This window comes from Ranitomeya imitator, chromosome 6, assembly GCF_032444005.1.
Source record: "Ranitomeya imitator isolate aRanImi1 chromosome 6, aRanImi1.pri, whole genome shotgun sequence".
NCBI classification, from domain to species: Eukaryota; Metazoa; Chordata; class Amphibia; order Anura; family Dendrobatidae; genus Ranitomeya; species Ranitomeya imitator.
Genome location: NC_091287.1, coordinates 555,668,010 through 555,689,874, shown reverse-complemented (window position 1 = coordinate 555,689,874; position 21,865 = coordinate 555,668,010).

Here is a 21,865-nt window from a genome sequence, read left to right as displayed (position 1 = left end):
CTCCTCTCTCGAGGTGCCGGAATTCTAGTGGCTATACGCCAGCCTAAATTCACACACACAAACTCCTCTCCGGAGGTGCCAGAATTCTAGTGGCTATACAGCCGACCCCGAGCACATGCTGACACCGACCACAAAGTAGCTAAGCTCATACACAACAACATAAGTGGATACTAGCGCATGGCCGTGCAGCCATGTGAACCTTTTATAGAGGAAGCTCTCTAGGACCTTCCTAGTGGTCCAAAGGAACTACTTCAGGACCTCAGCATGTGACCCCCAACCTCCAATGAGTGGTCGTCCCTTGGGCATGCTCAGTAGAGGAAAAGCAGGACTTAGTACCAGGAGCGCCTGCTTGCCGCTGAACAGTGCTGGTTACAATGGCTGAGCCTGGAAGATCAGCAGTAACCAAACGCACAGTATCTGACTGAGCCAGACGCTGGGACCGACGTCTCCACTGAGCAGGCTCCACTGCGGCTGAAGAAGAATGGGAAACTGTAGCGGACGTGGCTCGAGATTCCCCTGTGCAGCGGCGGGAACTTAACACCTAACATGGCGTCCCATCTCAATTCCAGCCAATTTTGCATTGAAAAGTCAAATGGCGCTCCTTCCCTTCTGAGCTCTGCCATGCGCACAAACAGTGGTTTACCCCCACATATGGGGTAACAGCATACTCAGGACAAATTGTACAACAACTTTTGGGTCCAATTTCTCCTGCTACCCTTGGTAAAATTAAAAATTGGGGGCTAAAAATCATTTTTGTGAAAAAAAAATATTTTTTTAGTTTTACGGCTCTATATTATAAACTTTTTGTGAAGCACTTTGGAGTTCAAAGTGCTCATCACACATCTAGATAAGTTCCTTAGGGGGTCTACTTTCCAAAATGGTGTCACTTGTGGGGGGTTTCCATGTTTAGGCACATCAGGGGCTCTCCAAACGCAACTTGGCGTCTCAATTCCAGCTAATTTTGCATTGAAAAGTCAAATGGCGCTTCTTCCCTTCTGAGCTCTGCCATGCGCCCAAACAGTGGTTTACCCCCACATATGGGGTATCGGCGTACAGAGGACAAATTGTACAACAACTTTTGGGGTCCAATTTCTCCTGTTACCCTTGGTAAATTAAAACAAATTGGATCAGAAGTAAAAATTTTTGTGAAAAAAAGTTAAATGTTCCTTTTTTTTTTTAAACATTCCAAAAATTCCTGTGAAACACCTGAAGGGTTAATAAACTTCTTGAATGTGGTTTTGAGCACCTTGAGGGGTGCAGTTTTTAGAATTTTGTCACACTTGGGTATTTTCTATCGTATAGACCCCTCAAAGTGATTTCAAATGTGATGTGGTCCCTACAAAAAAATGTGTTGTAAAAATTTGAAATTGCTGGTCAACTTTTAACCCTTATAACTCCCTAACAAAAAAAAGTTGGTTCCAAAACTGTGATGAAGTAAAGTAGACATGTGGGAAATGTTACTTATTAAGTATTTTGTGTGACATATCTCTGTGATTTAAGGGCACGAAAATTCAAAGTTGGAAAATTGTGACATTTCCACAATTTTGGACAAAATTACGTTTTTTTCCCAAATAAATGCAAGTAATGTCAAGGAAATGTTACCACTAACATTATGTACAACTGTCACGAGAAAACAATGTCAGAATCACCGGGATTCGTTGAAATGTTCCAGAGTTATAACCTCATAAAGGGACAGTGGACAGAATTGTAAAAATTGGCCAGGTCATTAACATGCAAACCACCCTTGGGGATGAAGGGGTTAAAATTGTTTGCATCATTATTGTACTTAAAAATCAAGTTTTTGTATAAGGTTTAATTGAATGGTAATAACTTTAGTAGTTTATTAATTTTGCCATGAGGTGTGACCTGTTCAGAAGAACTTTGTTCTCAGCATTGCTCATGGATACTTTATTTCAAGTGCATTCCAAGTGATCAGGAGGGGTATTGCAGCTAAAATGTAGGATTTAAAAAAAAAATAAGAATCATTAGCCTTCATTTCATGAACCAAGCTTTACCAACTTTTTGAAAACTGCTTGAATCATTACTGAAGGTAGCATGGCTTCACACAACCCTGCAGATTAACTATAATTTACAGTCCAGTGGCTCAAATGATAGCAGAGATGTGTTACAGTCAGTACAAATCTGAAGTACATTTCCTGATATTGGTGTATTGTCAGCTGGAAGATGCACAAAATAGGTCCAGAGGCGAACAAATACGACTTACTGAATTTAATATTATTCAAGCAGATCAAAACTGCAGCACAAAACGCTAACCATGCTTTACTTTTCTCCACAACTTTATCCCTGACCTGTCTGGTGGGCTCCTTAGTTTTCATTATGCTGTTTTATCCCTAATGTTCTCACACAAACCTCTGAGGCCTTCAAAGAACAGCTGTAGTTATATTGAGAATAAATTACACCCAGGTGGACGCAGTGCACTAATCATGTGACTTTTGGAGGTGATTAGTCACTGAAGAGTTAATTTATGAGAATCAGACTACAGGGGGCTGAATATAAATGCACATAGCCATATGATGGCTTATATTTTGTGGGACAAGTTGTACTTTTAGTGACACCATTCATTTTTTCATGTGATGCACTGGAAAGCGGGAAATAAAATCTGAGGGCTCTGAAATTGCAAAAAAGTGCAATTTCACAATGTATTTGTTTTTTTTTTTTAATTTACCATGTTCAATAATGGTAAAACTGACCTGGCAGTATGATCCTCCAGGTCAGTACAAATACGCAGATGCCAAACATGTATAGTTTTTTTTATTTAATTGGTGAAAAAAATTCTACATTTTTTATAAAGTCACCATGTTTTGAGACCTGCAACATTTACATTTTTTAGCACATGGGGCTGTGTGAGAGCTCATTTCTTGTGCCCTGAATGTAAGTTTTTGCTGATATAATTTTGGGATAGATAAAATGTTTTGATCACCTCTTATTGCATTTATTGCAAGGTTGCAGCAATCAAAAAAAGTAATTGTGGCATTTTTATTTCTTTTAACATTACTCTGTCTACAAATCAGAATAACTTACTTTATATTTTGATAGATCAGACATCAGGATGAGCGAATCCGAGCGTTAAATGATGTATGTCTGGTCTCTTTGTTTGCAGTACAGCCAATTTACAAGCTTTTATACTGTGGGCACTTCTGGAGCCATCACAGCCATGTCAAGTGTTGGTGTGGCTGTCATTGGCCAGTACAGCACGTAAAGGTCGGAACCCAACTGCTGACGCCATTACGCTCTGATTGGTGTATGGACAGGATGCAGCTTGAGTGACAGATTCATACTGCCCACTCTGCAAAAAACCACTGTGTGTACTCTGCAACCCATTTTGTGGGAGTACTGTGCCTTTAAGCCGCTGTGTGTACCCTGCACCCCCTGACTGTGGGAGTACTGTTCCTTTAAGCCACCTTGTGTACTCTGCACTTTCCACCTGTGGGAATACTGTCCTTTAATACATTGTGTGCATTCCCCCCCACTTCGGCTGTGGGAGTACTGTGCCTTTAATACACTGTGTGTATTCTGCACCCCCACCTGTGGGAGTACTGTGCCTTTAATACACTGTGTACTCTGCCCCTTTGCCTGTGGCAGTACTGTGCAAAAAAGTCACTGTTTGTTTTCTAGTAGTCTGGGAAATTAATAATTCTCATCAGCCATCTCGTTGCCATTCATAGGCCAAACAAATACGTTTTCAGGACCGTTGTGTGTTTTATTGGAGTGTTGCAAACAAATACATTTACTCTTCTGCCATCTCTTTGCGAGTAGTGTTTAGAAAAACCACTTACAAAAATGAGGAAAGCATCAAATAGGGCACGTGGTCGTGACCCTTGTGGTGCTGGTGTAGCTGCTGCTGGTGGTGGTGTAGCTGATGCAGGGAGAGGACGTGGTCATTCCGTTCCAGTTAGATGCCTAAATACTACAACACCTTCCTCTGGTGCGCGCAGGCGCAGCACATTATGCATCTTTTCCTAGGGCCATATACCGCTGCACGAATGGTGAGGCCACAAGATGTTGAAAAGGTGGTAGATTGGATGGTTGGGAGTGGCTCCAGTTCCTTCTCATTATCTTACACCTGGCCCACTGCAGAAACTGCACAGTTAGCACCTGAGGACCATGGTCATCCGGCTTCCACCTCACCGCCTTGCATATCAGGCAACCAGTCAGAGCCTCAAGTAATGCGGAAGTCTATTCTGCTTTTGGATAACTCCACTGTCTGGGGTTCCGTGGTCCATCCACCTTTTACTGAACCAGAATTGGAAAAGACTGAGTGTACTGATGCCCAACCACTTGTTATGTTGGAGAATGAGTACGTTGGAGGGCTAGTAGACTCCGGCAGTGGACCACCGCAGGACATGTCATATGGTGACAAAACTCAGTTGCCAACTGCAGTGGGCAAACCGGCATGGACGGCAGGGTTGAGGAGTCAGTGGAAAATGATGCAGGGGATGATGAGGTCCTAGACCGCACATGGAGCATAGGCCATCCTTTTGACGTGCGCAGTTTGGAGGAAGAGGAGGTGTAACCTAGCCAGTATGTCAGCTGCTACTGCCCACTACACTGCTGAAATGAGCAAAGGATGCTCAAAAGAGATCCCTGTCATGTCATTTCTTCGGGGAATGTGATATTGACAAGCAACTGGTGGTTTGCACACTGTGCCGTCAGATCCTGAAGCGAGGCATAAATGTTTTGAACCTGAGCACCTCCTGTATGACGAGTCATCTGAATTCCAAGTGTGAGGTGCAGTGGAGTACACACCTTAAAAAGCTGCTGCTCCCTCGTCTACTGCGGTCTCGGCCTCTTCTTCCCACTCACGAACAATAGGGCCACCTTGGTTCCCCGCAAAGAGGGGATGTGACACCACCACCACCAATGTCACCGAGCATCTCCACACAATCCCAATCCCAATCCATCCTTGTGAGAAAGAGGAGATACCCCAAGCCATGGTCCTGAATGACAGCATTTCCAGATTTCTGGTCTTTAAAATGCTGCCATTCCGGCTGGTGGAGAAGGACAGTTTTAAAAAACTGATGGCGGTGGCCATCCACGCCCTTCACAAACATGTTGCAAACCAAATCAGGTCCTCATAACCACCAATACGTGGACCAGTAAGCACGGCCAGGGACGTTACATCTCCCTAACTGCCCACTGGGTAGATGTAGTGGCGGCAGGGACAGAGGCGGAAGGCGTTGTAGCTCATGCCCTACCACCACCAAGAATTGCTGACGTTAATCTGTTCAAGTTGCCTCCCCCATCCAGTTTGATTTCTCCACTACCTCCACATCTGGTCACTTCATTCCTGCACCACCACCTTCAGCACATCCATGTGGAAATGACAGAAGGCCGCTCTGAAACTCATCTGTTTGGGGGACAAATCCCACAATGCGCAGGAGCTGTGGGCTGGTCTGCGCAGAGAACCTTGATCCCAGTGATGTGTCACTTGCCCAGCAGTTTGATGTAGTTTCATTACAAGCAGTGTTTTATCAGCAGGAGAATATCATTGCATGACTAGGTGTCATGTGCAGATCAGTCCATCATGCTGCTCTCAGATTACATAGCAAAAAGCTGCTGATAGATTCCCTTTATTGATTTTAGATCAGCACTGCAGACCACAGTTGATTGATTCAATAAGGGATCGCTATGGGACATGACATCAAGGTAGGAAGAACTGAGTGGGCATGGGGGATATTGAGGAACCTTAAACACTTAGCCCATGGATAATAGCTGATAGTCTGAAAAATATCATTGCACGTATTTATATATTCACAGGAAACTTCATCTCTAAAACTAAGAAAATATTCCAAATATTCCGAACTTTTAATCCATCTCCTCCTCCTCCCCCCAGCGTTTAGCGTCCCACCATCATGTGAATACTCAGAGAATTAAATATCCAGATAATACTCTGCTTCTTTGTTCCTGTAAACACTTAATGACCAGAAAAATTAGCATCTAATTATTACTTTTTTGAAGACGCACTAATCTGCAAGTTTCAGTGCCCCGGTATTCTGCCGTCGTGCTAATTATCTCCTGCATTGTGCCGGAGTATTATTATCATGACTGCACTAAATTCCACGATGCAATATACAGACATTCAGATATAGCAAAAGCAATCTAAATGCTGATAGGACACATTAGGAACGGTATTTTTATCCGATGCTTTCAATTTTTATGAAAATTGCTTTTTTTTTAGTTTGGTGCCTAGTTTGGAGCACACTATTCTGCTGAGACACCTGTACCCAACGCAGACTCCTGAAATAAAGGAGAACCTTATCCTAAACTAAATACTGTCATGGCCGAATGTGTTAGCACCCTTGAAATTGTTCTAGAAAATGAATAATTTTTCCCAGAAACTTTTTACAATTACACATGTTTTGTTACACGCGATTCTTTCCTTTGTGCTTATTGGAACAACGCAAAAAAAATTGTACATAATTTTATACAAAACCCCCAAATGGGCAGAACAAAATTGTGTCTAAACAACTTTATTTCAAGCATGTGATGCTCGATCAAACTCACCTGTGGCAAGTAACAGGTGTGGAATATGAAAATCACACCTAGGAAGAAGTTGCCTCAATCTTTGCATTGTGTGTCTGTGTCTGCTACGCTAATCATGGAGAACAGAAAAAGGAGAAGAGAACTGTCTGAGGATTTGAGAACCAAAATTGTTGACAAATATCAACAATCTCAAGGATACAAGTCCATCTCCAGAGATCTTAATGTTCATTTGTCAACGGTGCGCAACATAATCAAGAAGTTTACAACCCATGGCGCTGCAGCTAATCTCCCTGGTTGAGGATGGCAGAGAAAAATTGATGAAAGGTTGCAACAAAGGATAGTCCCGATGGTGGATAAGTAGCTACAACCAAGGTCCAAAGATATTCAATCTGTCCTGCAGGATCAGGATGAATCAGTGTCAGCGCGAACTATTCGTAGACATTCGAATGAAATGAAATGCTATGGCAGGAGACCCATGAGGATCCCCACTTCTACGGAGACATAAAAAAGATAGAATGCAGATTGCTGATATGTACATGAATAAGTCAAAATCCTTCTGGGAAAGTGTCTTGTTGACAGATGTTACCAAGATAGAGCTTTTTGTTAAAGCACATCATTCTACTGTTTACCAAAAATGTAATGAGGCTACAAAGAAAAGAACACAGATACAGATTATTGTACTTGTTTTATTATGTATACCCCTCCTCACATGTAAAGCGCCATGGAATAAATGGCGCTATAATAATAAATAATAATAATAATAACACAGTACCTACAGGTAAATATGATGGAGGTTCAAAGAAGGGGTTGTTTTGCTGCCTCTGGCACTGGGTGCTTTGAATGTGTGCAGGTCATCATGAAATCTGAAGATTACCAAAGGATTTTTGGTGGCAATGTAGTGCCCAGTGTCAGAATCCTGGGTTTGCCTCCTATGTCATGGGTCTTCCAGCAGGGAAATGACTCCAAACATACTTCACGGAGCCCCGGCCCCAGAAGTGGATGGAAACAAAGCACTGGATAGTTCTGCAGTGGCAGCAATGAGTCCAGATCTAAATCCCGTTGAACACCTGTGGAAAGATCTTTATATCACTGTTGGGAGAAAGCACCTTCACATATGAGAGACCAGGAGCAGTTTTCAAAAGAAGAGCGGTCAAAAATCCCAGCTGAGAGGTGAAAGTGGAGTTCCCCCGTAGGGCAGTGGGGTACTCGGTACCGGGTCCTTCGGGTCTCAAGGGGGATGTCACGGTGGCTGACCCGGTCCGTGGCCCTCGAGATGTCCATGTAAAGGGGGGAAAGGTCTTTAAAGGGGAAATGTTCGTGACGCCACCTGTGGTATTCGGTCAGGGTGACCGATGCTGCTTAGGGGTCCGCTGGGGTGATGTTATGGCAGCTAGATGGTATACCTTCCCACAGGTGAAGTATGTCCCCAGGGTTTCCCAGTGTGTGGATGATGGATGGTGAATGGCACAGTGAAGAACGAGGACACAAGGTTGCAGTCTCTTTACCTTTTACTGAAGGCTTCAGCATCCACAGTCCAGAGCACCAGATCACTGGGCTGGCAGAGTGCGGTCGATTTGGAGGCAAATCCAGAGTCCCCTTATCCAGGTGGAAATCAGTAGCCTTCCCCTAGCACCTGGGTGTTGTAGTACCTTACTGCTGAGCCTCTCATAAGGTCCTCACAACTGTTGTAGATGTTCTAGATGTTATGTCTCTCTCTGTCCCCAGATGGATAGGACAACCCGTATGACTGGTGATCTGAGGCTTTTTACAGGGACTCTAGCACGCCCCGGCCTCTCGTGGGTGCCACCTTGCCTCCTGGGTATGGGACATATCAGTAACGTGAAATTAGCTGTCCTGACAGTCTCTGGAGCAAAGCATAATGGACTGTTGCTCCCTCGGTGTTCCGGCTACCGGGATCCTGCGCCTCAGAAGGAGGCAGCCTGTGCAGGGCAGAACTCCTTCTGGTTTCCACTCCTTTTGCTATGACTTCTTTCTCACTCTCTACAATACAGTTCTCTTGTCATGTCCTTTCTTAGGAACTGCTGCACGTGGGGCAGGCGCAGCTCCATGTCCTTCTGTCTGGGCCTCTGACAGGATCCCACCCCTGTCAGGGCCCAACTACCTGAGCCGAAGCTCAGCCAGCAACTGCCTAACTTCCTATCCAGGTCACCAGTTTTACCTAATTGTGAAGAGTGCCCTAATAAATAGGAGCATACCTCCCCCTGGTGGACTGGAGTATGAAATGTGTTGTATGTTTGTGGTACTTGGTAAAGAGATCTCCTTTATTGCCTCCAGATGTAACATCACTCCCCCCTAGAGGAGAATGGTATTACTGCAACGGCCAGGACCCTGGGGCGCTGCATAAGAACCTCATTGATTGTTATAGTAAGTGACTGATTGCAGTTATTTATTCCAAAGAGTGCAACAAAATAATAAGTTGTGAGTGAAAACAATTTTGTCCGGACCATTTTTGGAGTTTTGTGTGAAATTATATCCAATTTGCCTTTTTTTCTCAGTTTGTGTTCTAATACACACAAAGGAAATAAACATCATGTGTGTATCAAAACGTGTGTAACTGCAATAATTTTCTGGGAGAAAGTCTCCATTTTTGTGGAATAATTTCAATGGTGCCGACACTTTCGGCCATAACTTTATTTAAAAGTGCAAATCCGTATAAACACATACAGTATCTTACCTAATTGTCCATTCTTGGTGCATTACCCCTATCTCCAGCTTACATCGCAGGAGGGACTGAGCCCTGGAGTTATTGACCAGGACATTATTTCCTGGGTTGGTCACTTTAGTTGCTCAATATGGAAGTCACAAGAATGGGAAATCTCGAAACCTCGCCAAGTGATCATATCCTGGAGTTAGTGGACAATATCCCGCACTGCCGACAGAATAGAGACATATATCCCAGAATGGTACAGGAAGGTGGTGGTCTAATTCTACGCATTTCAAAGTATATAACTTCTGCAGGAAAAACCACATGTATCTGATCAAGTCCCAGCACGGCCAGACACGGCCATTACACAGGACACAGCATGGGCACATTTATAAGATAATCTCGGCACAGGAACATTTTTTTAAAACACATCCAATTGTGGAACTTATTATTATTCCAAGATCTATTTATTAAAATTAACTTTGCTTGTGGGAAAACCCCTTTAAATAATGTCCAACTAGCGGCCAACAGGAATCATCGGGGTCTTGTGTGTGTATTGGTGCAGATTGCAATCTGTGATGGTTTTTACCATCATCATCTTCTTCTCAATGGGAAAGAATTGAAGCAAGCAAAACTCTTACTAGTTGTAACAGACGGCACAATGTCAGGCATCTGCTCCTTTCGGAGGTCAATGATATACCAGAAGTGAACCTCATAAGCTGAGCGTCCACCATATACAGCAGCTTCTGGCCACAATGCATAGTCGGCACCTGACTGTAACAGCAGGAATCAGAGCTGAGCTCCGTTGAGCTGCTGTTAACCAATTAACTGCTGTTGTAATTCTCTGCATTCAGTGCAACATGATCACGACAGCCAGGGGCTTCTAAAGATCACCTATTAAATCATAGGCTGGGAATCAAAACACTATGATTTTCTCTATATTCTGTGTAGTGCAGCTGGGTTGGTGCAGTGTAACAGAGAGGCAGTGACCCAGGAAAGTTCAAAACAAAGTCTCTTTTAAAGATCAGCGTACTCACAGCAGAAAGCAAATAGTATCCTCCGGATCGCAGCTGAGAAACAAGGTAGTCTGTAACCGGGATCGTTTGCCATGGGAGACTGCACCACTGTGCACGCTGAGGGGTGCCAGGCCTTTTGTCTCCGCTTGGCTCTGTGTTGCTTCACACAAGCTGAGCTCTGCAGAGCCTCCTGCTCTGCTCACTTGCAAAACCAAAACCGACACAGCCAACCCTCTGCTGCAGGGTTTTTTAAAAGGAACCTGTGGCTACAGGCCACATGGAAGACCTGTGTTGGAGGAAACGGACCACCCCACTACCATCCTGCAGTCCATTTCAAAAATAGAAGCCCATGGCAGATTTTTTCAAATAGCTAAATAGCTTGGCCAAGACCAACACTCACTTTTATTTTGCACTGCAATCATAGCTATGTCTGTAACTGCAATGCACTTCCACGGCCTCAATACAAATCACAGTGCATCCTGGGGGACACACAGCGACCCTCGCATATAACACCGGTCACTGCCTCTCATCTGCAATACTGTGGTATCACAGCACAAGTGGCAATCAAAGGTTCAAGTCCCATAAGGAGCCTAAAAATATAAAGAACGAAAAGTTATTAAATAAAATTGTTATAAAAAAATGGAAAAACTTGACTCACTCTTCTTTCTCCATTTCAAGAGAATCTATCACCAGGCTTTTGCAGAGCTCTGTATAACCACGCCCGAAATACTGACTGGCATCTTTCCATGTATAACTCTGCCCCAAACACTGATTGGCATCTTTCCATGTATAACCCACCCCAAACACTGACTGGCATTTTTCCGTGTATAACCCCGCCCCAAACACTGACTGGCATCTTTCCGTGCATAAGCCCGCCACAAACACTGATTGGCATCTTTCCATGTATAACCCACCCGAAACACTGACTGGCATCTTTCCTTATATAAGCCCGTCCCAAACACTGATTGACATCTTTCCGTGCATAAGCCCGCCACAAACACTGACTGGCATCTTTCCATGTATAACCCTGCCCCAAACACTGATTGGCATCTTTCCATGTATAACCCAGCCCCAAACACTGACTGGCATCTTTCCATGTATAACCCGGCCCGGACACTGACTGGCATCTTTCTGTGTATAACCCCGCCCCAAATACTGACTGGCATCCTTCCATGTATAAGCCCGCCCCAAACACTGACAGGCATCTTTCCATGTATAACTCGCCCCAAACACTGATTGACATCTTTCCGTGTATAACACTGACTGGCATCTTTCCATGTATAAGCCTGCCCCAAACACTGACTGGCATCATTCCATGTATAACTGTTATGAACAGGTGGCCTTGGAGCAGCATGAAAACTTTCACTGGAGTAGGTGGTAACTGTACTGACCGCAAACCCTGATCTTAACACCGCAACTAGAAGTAGCCGTGGGGTGTGCCTAACAAAACCTAGACACCTCAACACAGTCGGAGGACTAAATACCCCTAAAGATGGAAATAGGAATTCTACCTTGCCTCAGAGCAGAACCCCAAAGGATAGGCAGCCCCCCACAAATATTGACTGTGAGTAGTAGAGGAAAAGACACACACAGGCAGGAAACAGGATTTTAGCAAATGAGGCCACACTAGCTAAAATAGGAAAGGATAGGACAGGATACTAAGCGGTCAGTATTAAAAATCCTACCAAAAATATCCACAGCAGAAAATACAAAAACTCCACCATCTAACTAAAGATGTGGAGCGTATATCTGCAACTCCAGAGAATCCAACAAGACTGAGAAAACACTGACACAGTCTAAGCTGGACAAGAGAAAAACAAATGAATAGCACAGAATATAAGCACACTGCATGTGTGCCACAGGAAAAAAACAAACAAACACTTATCTTTGCTGAATTGGCAGCTAAGTAGGAGAAGCCAGAAAGTGATCCAACACTTCACAAGAAACATTGACAACTGGCAAGGACTAAAGATTCCTGCACACCTAAATATCCCAGTCAGAAATGCAATCAGCAGATACACCTGGCCAGGACTGCGACTAAGAGACAACTGCATTCCCACCTACAACCACTGGAGGGAACCCAAAAGCAGAATTCACAACATATAACCCAGCCCCAAACACTGATTGGCATCTTTCCATGTATAACCCCGCCCCAAACACTGACTGGCATCTTTCTGTGTATAATCCCACCCCAAACACTGACTGGCATCTTTCCGTGTATAAGCCCACCCCAAACACTGATTGGCATCTTTCCATGTATAACCCAGCCCCGAACACTGACTGGCATCTTTCCATGTATAAGCCCGCCCCAAACATTGACTGGCTTCTTTCCATGTATAACCCAGCCCCAAACACTGACTGGTATCTTTCTATGTATAAGCCTGCCCCAAACACTGACTGGCATCATTCCATGTATAACCCAGCCCCGAACACTGACTGGCATCTTTCCATGTATAAGCCAGCCCCAAACACTGACTGGCATCTTTCCATGTATAACCCAGCCCCAAACACTGACTGGCATCTTTCCATGTATAACCCAGCCCCAAATACTGACTGGCATCTTTCCGTGTATAACCCAGCCCCAAACACTGACTGGCATCTTTCTGTGTATAACCCCGCCTCAAATACTGACTGGCATCCTTCCATGTATAAGCCCGCCCCAAACACTGACAGGCACCTTTCCATGTATAACTCTGCCCCAAACACTGATTGACATCTTTCCGTGTATAACCCAGCCCCAAACACTGACTGGCATCTTTCCATGTATAAGCCTGCCCCAAACACTGACTGGCATCATTCCATGTATAACCCAGCCCCAAACACTGATTGGCATCTTTCCATGTATAACCCCGCCCCAAACACTGACTGGCATCTTTCTGTGTATAACCCCGCCCCAAACACTGACTGGCATCTTTCCATGTATAACCCCGCCCCAAACACTGACTGGCATCTTTCCGTGTATAAGCCCACCCCAAACACTGATTGGCATCTTTCCATGTATAACCCAGCCCCGAACACTGACTGGCATCTTTCCATGTATAACCCAGCCCCAAACACTGACTGGCATCTTTCCGTGTATAACCCCGCCCCAAACACTGACTGGCATCTTTCCATGTATAAGCCAAGCCCAAACACTGACTGGCATCATTCCATGTATAGCCCAGCCACAAACACTGACTGGCATCTTTCTGTGTATAACCCAGCCCCAAACACTGACTGGCATCATTCCATGTATAGCCCAGCCACAAACACTGACTGGCATCTTTCAATATATCAATATATAACCCCGCCACAAACACTGATTGGCATCTTTCCGTGTATAACCCCGCCCCAAACACTGACTGGCATCTTTCCATGTATAAGCCTGCCCCAAACACTGACTGGCATCTTTCCATGTATAACCCAGCCACAAATACTGACTGGCATCTTTCAATATATAACCCCGCCACAAACACTGATTGGCATCTTTCCGTGTATAACCCCGCCCCAAACACTGACTGGCATCTTTCCATGTATAGCCCAGCCACAAACACTGATTGGCATCTTTCCATGTATAAGCCCACCCCAAACACTGATTGACATCTTTCAGTGTATAAGCCAGCCCCAAACACTGACTGGCATCTTTCAATATATAACCCCGCCCCAAACACTGACTGGCATCTTTCAATATATAACCCCGCCCCAAACACTGATTGGCATCTTTCCGTGTATAACCCCGCCCCAAACACTGATTGGCATCTTTCAATATATAACCCCGCCCCAAACACTGACTGGCATCTTTCCATGTATAACCCAGCCCCGAACACTGACTGGCATCTCTCCATGTATAACCCAGCCCCAAACACTGACTGGCATATTTCCATGTATAACCCAGCCCCGAACACTGACTGGCATCTTTCCATGTATAACCCAGCCCCAAACACTGACTGGCATCATTCCATGTATAACCCCGCCCCAAACACTGACTGGCATCTTTCCATGTATAACCCAGCCCCAAACACTGACTGGCATCTTTCCATGTATAACCCAGCCCCGAACACTGACTGGCATCTTTCCATGTATAACCCAGCCCCAAACACTGACTGGCATCTTTCCGTGTATAAGCCCACCCCAAACACTGATTGTCATCTTTCCATGTATAACCCCGCCCCAAACACTGATTGTCATCTTTCCATGTATAACCCAGCCCCAAACACTGACTGGCATCTCTCCATGTATAACCCAGCCCCAAACACTGACTGGCATATTTCCATGTATAACCCAGCCCCGAACACTGACTGGCATCTTTCCATGTATAACCCAGCCCCAAACACTGATTGTCATCTTTCCATGTATAACCCCGCCCCAAACACTGATTGTCATCTTTCCATGTATAACCCCGCCCCAAACACTGACTGGCATCTTTCCGTGTATAACCCAGCCCCGAACACTGACTGGCATCTTTCCTTGCATAACCCCACCCCAAATACTGATTAGCATCTTTCCATGTATAACCCAGCCCCAAACACTGATTGGCTTCCTTCCATGTATAAGCCCGCCCCAAACACTGATTGGCATCTCTCCATGTATAACCCAGCCCCAAACACTGACTGGCATCTTTCCATGTATAAGCCCACCCCAAATACTGATTAGCATCTTTCCATGTATAACCCAGCCCCATACACTGATTGGCATCTTTCTGTGTATAACCCCGCCCCAAACACTAATTGGCATCTTTCCGTGTATAACCCCAACCCAAAAACTGACTGCCATCTTTCCGTGTATAACCCAGCCCCAAACACTGACTGGCATCTTTCCATGTATAACCCAGCCCCAAACACTGACTGGCATCTTTGTGTGTATAATCCCACCCACACCACTGATTGACATCTTTCCATGTGTAACCCCACCCACATCACTGATTAGCATCTTTCTGTGTATAACCCCGCCCCAAACACTGATTGGCATCTTTCCGTGTATAACCCCGATCCAAAAACTGACTGGCATCATTCCGTGTATAACCCCACCCACACCACTGATTGGCATCTTTCTGTGTATAACCCCACCCACACTACTGATTGGTAACTTTCTGTGTACACTCTGCCTAGGCAGAATACTACTAATCAGATGTGGGGGAGGACTTACACAGATCAGGAGGACTACATGGCATGAGATAACTTGCCCTGCAGTGATAATCTCCTGCTGATAAAACACTGATTTTAGTCAAACAACAACACACAACCTAGTAAGTGACACATTGCTGGAATCAGGGTATCAGCTCCTACATCATGCTGCTCTCAGAATTCATAGCACAATCCTGCTGACAGATTCCGTTTAATAATAAAGATATAAATAAATAAATGCTTGTCATCGCCATGTGTGTAATAATCGAATATATTATAATATAACATTAAATAGCGTAATGTCCCCAAGAAGGCAGGAATTGGAGGACCACTGTCCATCTACACCGTGGACATTACGATTTTTCACAAACCCTTGGTGCAAAAATCGGTCACCATAACACAAGGAGCGTAGGATATCCACGTGCCGCCATGTCAGGATCTTGATTGTGGCAAAATAGCTCTAATAAATCCAGCGTCATTATTTCCCTTCCTATAATTATCTCAAACTCCATAATTAACAACTTTTAATTGAAGTAAAAAAGAAATACTCCATCTACGCCAGAACCCGAGCGGTGGGTGGAAAATCATTTTTATTTCGCTTTGTTGCTGTTTTTGAAACAAAAACTCTAAAAAAAATAAATATGTTAGAGAATTGATTGATGGAGCCGCGGCCGACCCGACCATCTGCTCCATCTGGAACCAAAGCCACCAGAGTCTGCTCAACCTCGGCTGGAGGAAGACTCCATCGCTCTACGCTATAAGATGGGGAATACACTGGTCGCACGCTGGACGCATATTTTTCATTTAAATTTTTTTTTTCTTAGGTGAGATCATAAATCGAGGAGGAAACATTTCTAATTCTCCCTTTTTTATTTCTCCATTTCATGTATAACAAAAAAAAGAATTACGGTAACTTTGCACATAGACTTGGTTTCAAGTATTCTGCAGTTTTGTGTACACAGCTCTTCTGCCCATCTATGTCTATTCCTGCAGGAATACATACTCCAGAAAATCATCCAAATGGAGCAGATTGAGGTGACCACCAGTGATTCAATAGCATCCTGCTCCGGGGACATCGGAAGCAAGAAATGGTATTAAGATGGTTTTAAAAGACCCCACATACCCATGCAAACTGTATAATGACCTACACATAGCCTTACAAACAGTATAATGGCCCCCAAATAGCCTGCCAAACAGTATAATGTCCCCACATAGCCCTCCAAACAGTATAATGGCTCCCATATAGCCCTACAAACAGTAAAATGGCTCCCACATAGCCCTACAAACAGTATAATGCCCCCCAAATAGCCCTCCAAACAGTATAATGTCCCCACATAGCCCTCCAAACAGTATAATGCCCCCCAAATAGCCCTCCTAACAGTGTAATGTCCCCACATAGCCCTCCAAACAGTACAATGGCTCCCACATAGCCCTCTACACAGTATAATGTTCCCAAATAGCCCTCCAAACAGTATAATGGCTCCCACGTAGCCCTACAAACAGTATAATGCCCCCCAAATAGCCCTCCAAACAGTATAATGGCTCCCACGTAGCCCTACAAACAGTATTATGGCTCCCACATAGCCCTACAAACAGTATAATGGCTCCCACATAGCCCTACAAATAGTATAATGCCCCCCAAATAGCCCTCCAAACAGTATAATGGCTCCCACATAGCCCTCCAAACAGTATAATGGCTCTCACAAAGCCTTCAAACAGTATTATGGCTCCCACCTAGCCCTCCAAACAGTATAATGTCCCCACATAGCCCTCCAAACAGTATAATGTCCCCACAAAGCCCTCCAAACAGTATAATGTCCCAACATAACCCTCCAAACAGTATAATGGCTCTCACATAGCCCTCCAAACAGTATAATGTCCCAACATAACCCTCCAAACAGTATAATGGCTCTCACATAGCCCTCCAAACAGTATAATCACTCCCACATAGCCCTGCAAACAGTATTATGGCTCCCACATAGCCCTCCAAACAGTATAATGTCCCCACATAGCCCTCCAAACAGTATAATGGCTCCCACATAGCCCTCCAAACAGTATAATGGCTCCCACATAGCCCTCCAAACAGTATAATGGCTCCCACATAGCCTTCCAAACAGTATAATGTCCCCACATAACCCTCCAACACCAAACAGTATAATGGCTCCCACATAGCTCTGCAAACTGTATAATGGCCCTCAAATAGCCCTGCACACTGTATAATGGCCCCCACATAACCCTAGAAACAGTATAATGTCCCCACATAGCTCTGTAAGCAGTATAATGGCCCCCACATAGCCCTACAATCTGTATTATGGCCCCCACAAAGCCCTGAAAACTGTATAATAGCCCCCACATATCCCTACAAACAGTATAATGACCCTCACACAGCGCTACAAACAGTACAATGTCCCCCACATTGCCCTACAAACAATATCATGTCCTCCAAATAGCCCTGCAAACTGTATAATGTCCTACACATAACGCTACAAACAGTATAATAGACCACACATAATCCTCCAAATAGTATAATGGCCCCCACATAGCCCTGAAAATTATATAATAGCCCCTATATAGCCCTCCAAACAGTATAATGTCCCCCACATAGCCCTGAAAACTGTTTAATGTCCCACACATAACCCTCCAAACAGGACCAGGATACAAAAATGATGGACTCGTACATCCTGTGAATAAATCTCCTACTAAATGCTGAAATAATTAAAAAAAAACCCAGTACAAACAAGTAGAGAAGCTGTCACATAACATAGGGGCCAATTCATTAAGACTGGTGTTTCGTTCGTCAGTCGACAGTTTATAAAATGCACCTAATTCATTAAGGGGTGCACGCCACGTTAACCGCGCACCATCCCACCCATGTCACACCCACGCTATGCCCATATTGGCCAAAACTGGTGTCGCAATATTTCTGACCTACTTCTGAGTTTAAAAAAAAATATTGTTACTTATTACGGTATTTTATGGCAGTATTCAGCCTGCAGGCGGCAGGTTACAGAGCAAAAGGAGATGAGCGCAGTAAAGATTCAGTGCAACGTGTATTATAGTCCATAAACTCCCAGGCTGCTCTGCGTGTAGGAGTCCGGTGGGCGGTCCTAGACAGTGACTGACAGCCATTATCTCTGTATAGAAAACCTGTGATGTCTTCTGCCTGACTTTCCTCTCCACTATTGTATAAAGAGGAGAGATTGTAATAAAGAGTCTTTTCCCAAACTATATATATATATATATATATATATATATATATATATATATATATATAAAATCTGCTCATCTCCTCTAGCTGACGAGTTCACTTTAAGGTCTGACAGAACCAGAACTGGGTAACTGGGTAGTGATCCCCCACTTATATGACATCTCATCCACAGCATTGCATCCAATCACAGAGCTCGGAGGCTTGTGCTGGCTACTTTCACAGAGCTGCTGAGCTCAGTGATTGGCTGCAGCGGTCAGCAGTGAAGGAAGCTGTTGGCCTGATGTCATTGCTGCAGCCAAGATGCTAAGACCTGAGCAGCGGCAGAGAGCCGGCGGAGCTCTCAGCAGGGTAAGGACCCTCTGATCTCGCTGCTTCAGGCTACAGGAAACCTTTCGTGTTCTCTTTTCACTTTGGGGTGTAAAAAAAACAAATGTCTGGTCCCGGTCCGGAATTCATTGATGGGTCTGGTCTGTGGTGTAAATAAACTAAGAGCGCTTGTCTGATGTCAGCATTAACGAAGGGGTCTGGTCTAGGGTGTAAATTAGTATTGGGGCCCATTAATTTAGCCTGATTGGTCTGAATTAATTATGCAGTCTGACTTTTTTTCTGCGCCTTGAGTCTAGTCTAAGGTTTGATTTGCGATTTGTCTGAACTAATTTATGGGTCTGGCCTGGGGTCTGAAATTATTTATGGGTCTCACCTGGGGTCTGAAATTATTTATGTGTCTGGCCTGGGGTGTGAAATTATGTATGGGTCTGGCCTAGGGTCTGAAATTATTTACGGGTCTCACCAGGGGTGTGAAATTATGTATGGGTCTAGCCTGGTGTCTGTAATTATTTATGGGTCTAGCCTGGGGTCTGAAATTATTTATGGGTCTGGCCTGGGGTCTGAAATTATTTACGGGTCTCACCTGGGGTGTGAAATTATGTATGGGTCTAGCCTGGGGTCTGAAATTATTTATGGCTCTAGCCTGGGGTCTGAAATTATTTATGGGTCTCACCTGGGGTGTGAAATTATGTATGGGTCTAGCCTGGTGTCTGTAATTATTTATGTGTCTGGTCTGGTGTCTGAAATTATTTATGGGTCTGGCCTGGGGTCTGTAATTATTTATGTGTCTGGTCTGGTGTCTGACATTATTTATGGGTCTGGCCTGGGGTCTGAAATTATTTATGGGTCTGGCCTGGAGTCTGTAATTATTTATGGGTCTGGCCTGGGGTCTGAAATTATTTATGGGTCTGGCCTGGAGTCTGTAATTATTTATGGGTCTGGCCTGGGGTCTGAAATTATTTATGGGTCTGGCCTGGGGTCTGAAATTATTTATGGGTCTCACCTGGGGTCTGAAATTATTTATGTGTCTGGCCTGGGGTGTGAAATTATGTATGTGTCTGGCCTGGGGTCTGAAATTATTTACGGGTCTCACCAGGGGTGTGAAATTATGTATGGGTCTAGCCTGGTGTCTGTAATTATTTATGGGTCTAGCCTGGGGTCTGTAATTATTTATGGGTCTAGCCTGGGGTCTGAAATTATTTATGGGTCTGGCCTGGGGTCTGAAATTATTTACGGGTCTCACCTGGGGTGTGAAATTATGTATGGGTCTAGCCTGGTGTCTGTAATTATTTATGGGTCTAGCCTGGGGTCTGAAATTATTTATGGGTCTGGCCTGGGGTCTGAAATTATTTACGGGTCTCACCTGGGGTGTGAAATTATGTATGGGTCTAGCCTGGGGTCTGAAATTATTTATGGGTCTGGCCTGGGGTCTGAAATTATTTACGGGTCTCACCTGGGGTGTGAAATTATGTATGGGTCTAGCCTGGGGTCTGAAATTATTTATGGCTCTAGCCTGGGTCTGAAATTATTTATGGGTCTGGCCTGGGGTCTGAAATTATTTACGGGTCTCACCTGGGGTGTGAAATTATGTATGGGTCTAGCCTGGTGTCTGTAATTATTTATGTGTCTGGTCTGGTGTCTGAAATTATTTATGGGTCTGGCCTGGGGTCTGTAATTATTTATGTGTCTGGTCTGGTGTCTGACATTATTTATGGGTCTGGCCTGGGGTCTGAAATTATTTATGGGTCTGGCCTGGAGTCTGTAATTATTTATGGGTCTGGCCTGGGGTCTGAAATTATTTATGGGTCTGGCCTGGGGTCTGAAATTATTTATGGGTCTCACCTGGGGTCTGAAATTATTTATGTGTCTGGCCTGGGGTGTGAAATTATGTATGGGTCTGGCCTGGGGTCTGAAATTATTTACGGGTCTCACCAGGGGTGTGAAATTATGTATGGGTCTAGCCTGGTGTCTGTAATTATTTATGGGTCTAGCCTGGGGTCTGAAATTATTTATGGGTCTGGCCTGGGGTCTGAAATTATTTACGGGTCTCACCTGGGGTGTGAAATTATGTATGGGTCTAGCCTGGGGTCTGAAATTATTTATGGGTCTGGCCTGGGGTCTGAAATTATTTACGGGTCTCACCTGGGGTGTGAAATTATGTATGGGTCTAGCCTGGGGTCTGAAATTATTTATGGCTCTAGCCTGGGGTCTGAAATTATTTATGGGTCTGGCCTGGGGTCTGAAATTATTTACGGGTCTCACCTGGGGTGTGAAATTATGTATGGGTCTAGCCTGGTGTCTGTAATTATTTATGTGTCTGGTCTGGTGTCTGAAATTATTTATGGGTCTGGCCTGGGGTCTGTAATTATTTATGTGTCTGGTCTGGTGTCTGACATTATTTATGGGTCTGGCCTGGGGTCTGAAATTATTTATGGGTCTGGCCTGGAGTCTGTAATTATTTATGGGTCTGGCCTGGGGTCTGAAATTATTTATGGGTCTGGCCTGGGGTCTGAAATTATTTATGGGTCTCACCTGGGGTCTGAAATTATTTATGTGTCTGGCCTGGGGTGTGAAATTATGTATGGGTCTGGCCTGGGGTCTGAAATTATTTACGGGTCTCACCAGGGGTGTGAAATTATGTATGGGTCTAGCCTGGTGTCTGTAATTATTTATGGGTCTAGCCTGGGGTCTGAAATTATTTATGGGTCTGGCCTGGGGTCTGAAATTATTTACGGGTCTCACCTGGGGTGTGAAATTATGTATGGGTCTAGCCTGGGGTCTGAAATTATTTATGGGTCTGGCCTGGGGTCTGAAATTATTTACGGGTCTCACCTGGGGTGTGAAATTATGTATGGGTCTAGCCTGGGGTCTGAAATTATTTATGGCTCTAGCCTGGGGTCTGAAATTATTTATGGGTCTGGCCTGGGGTCTGAAATTATTTACGGGTCTCACCTGGGGTGTGAAATTATGTATGGGTCTAGCCTGGTGTCTGTAATTATTTATGTGTCTGGTCTGGTGTCTGAAATTATTTATGGGTCTGGCC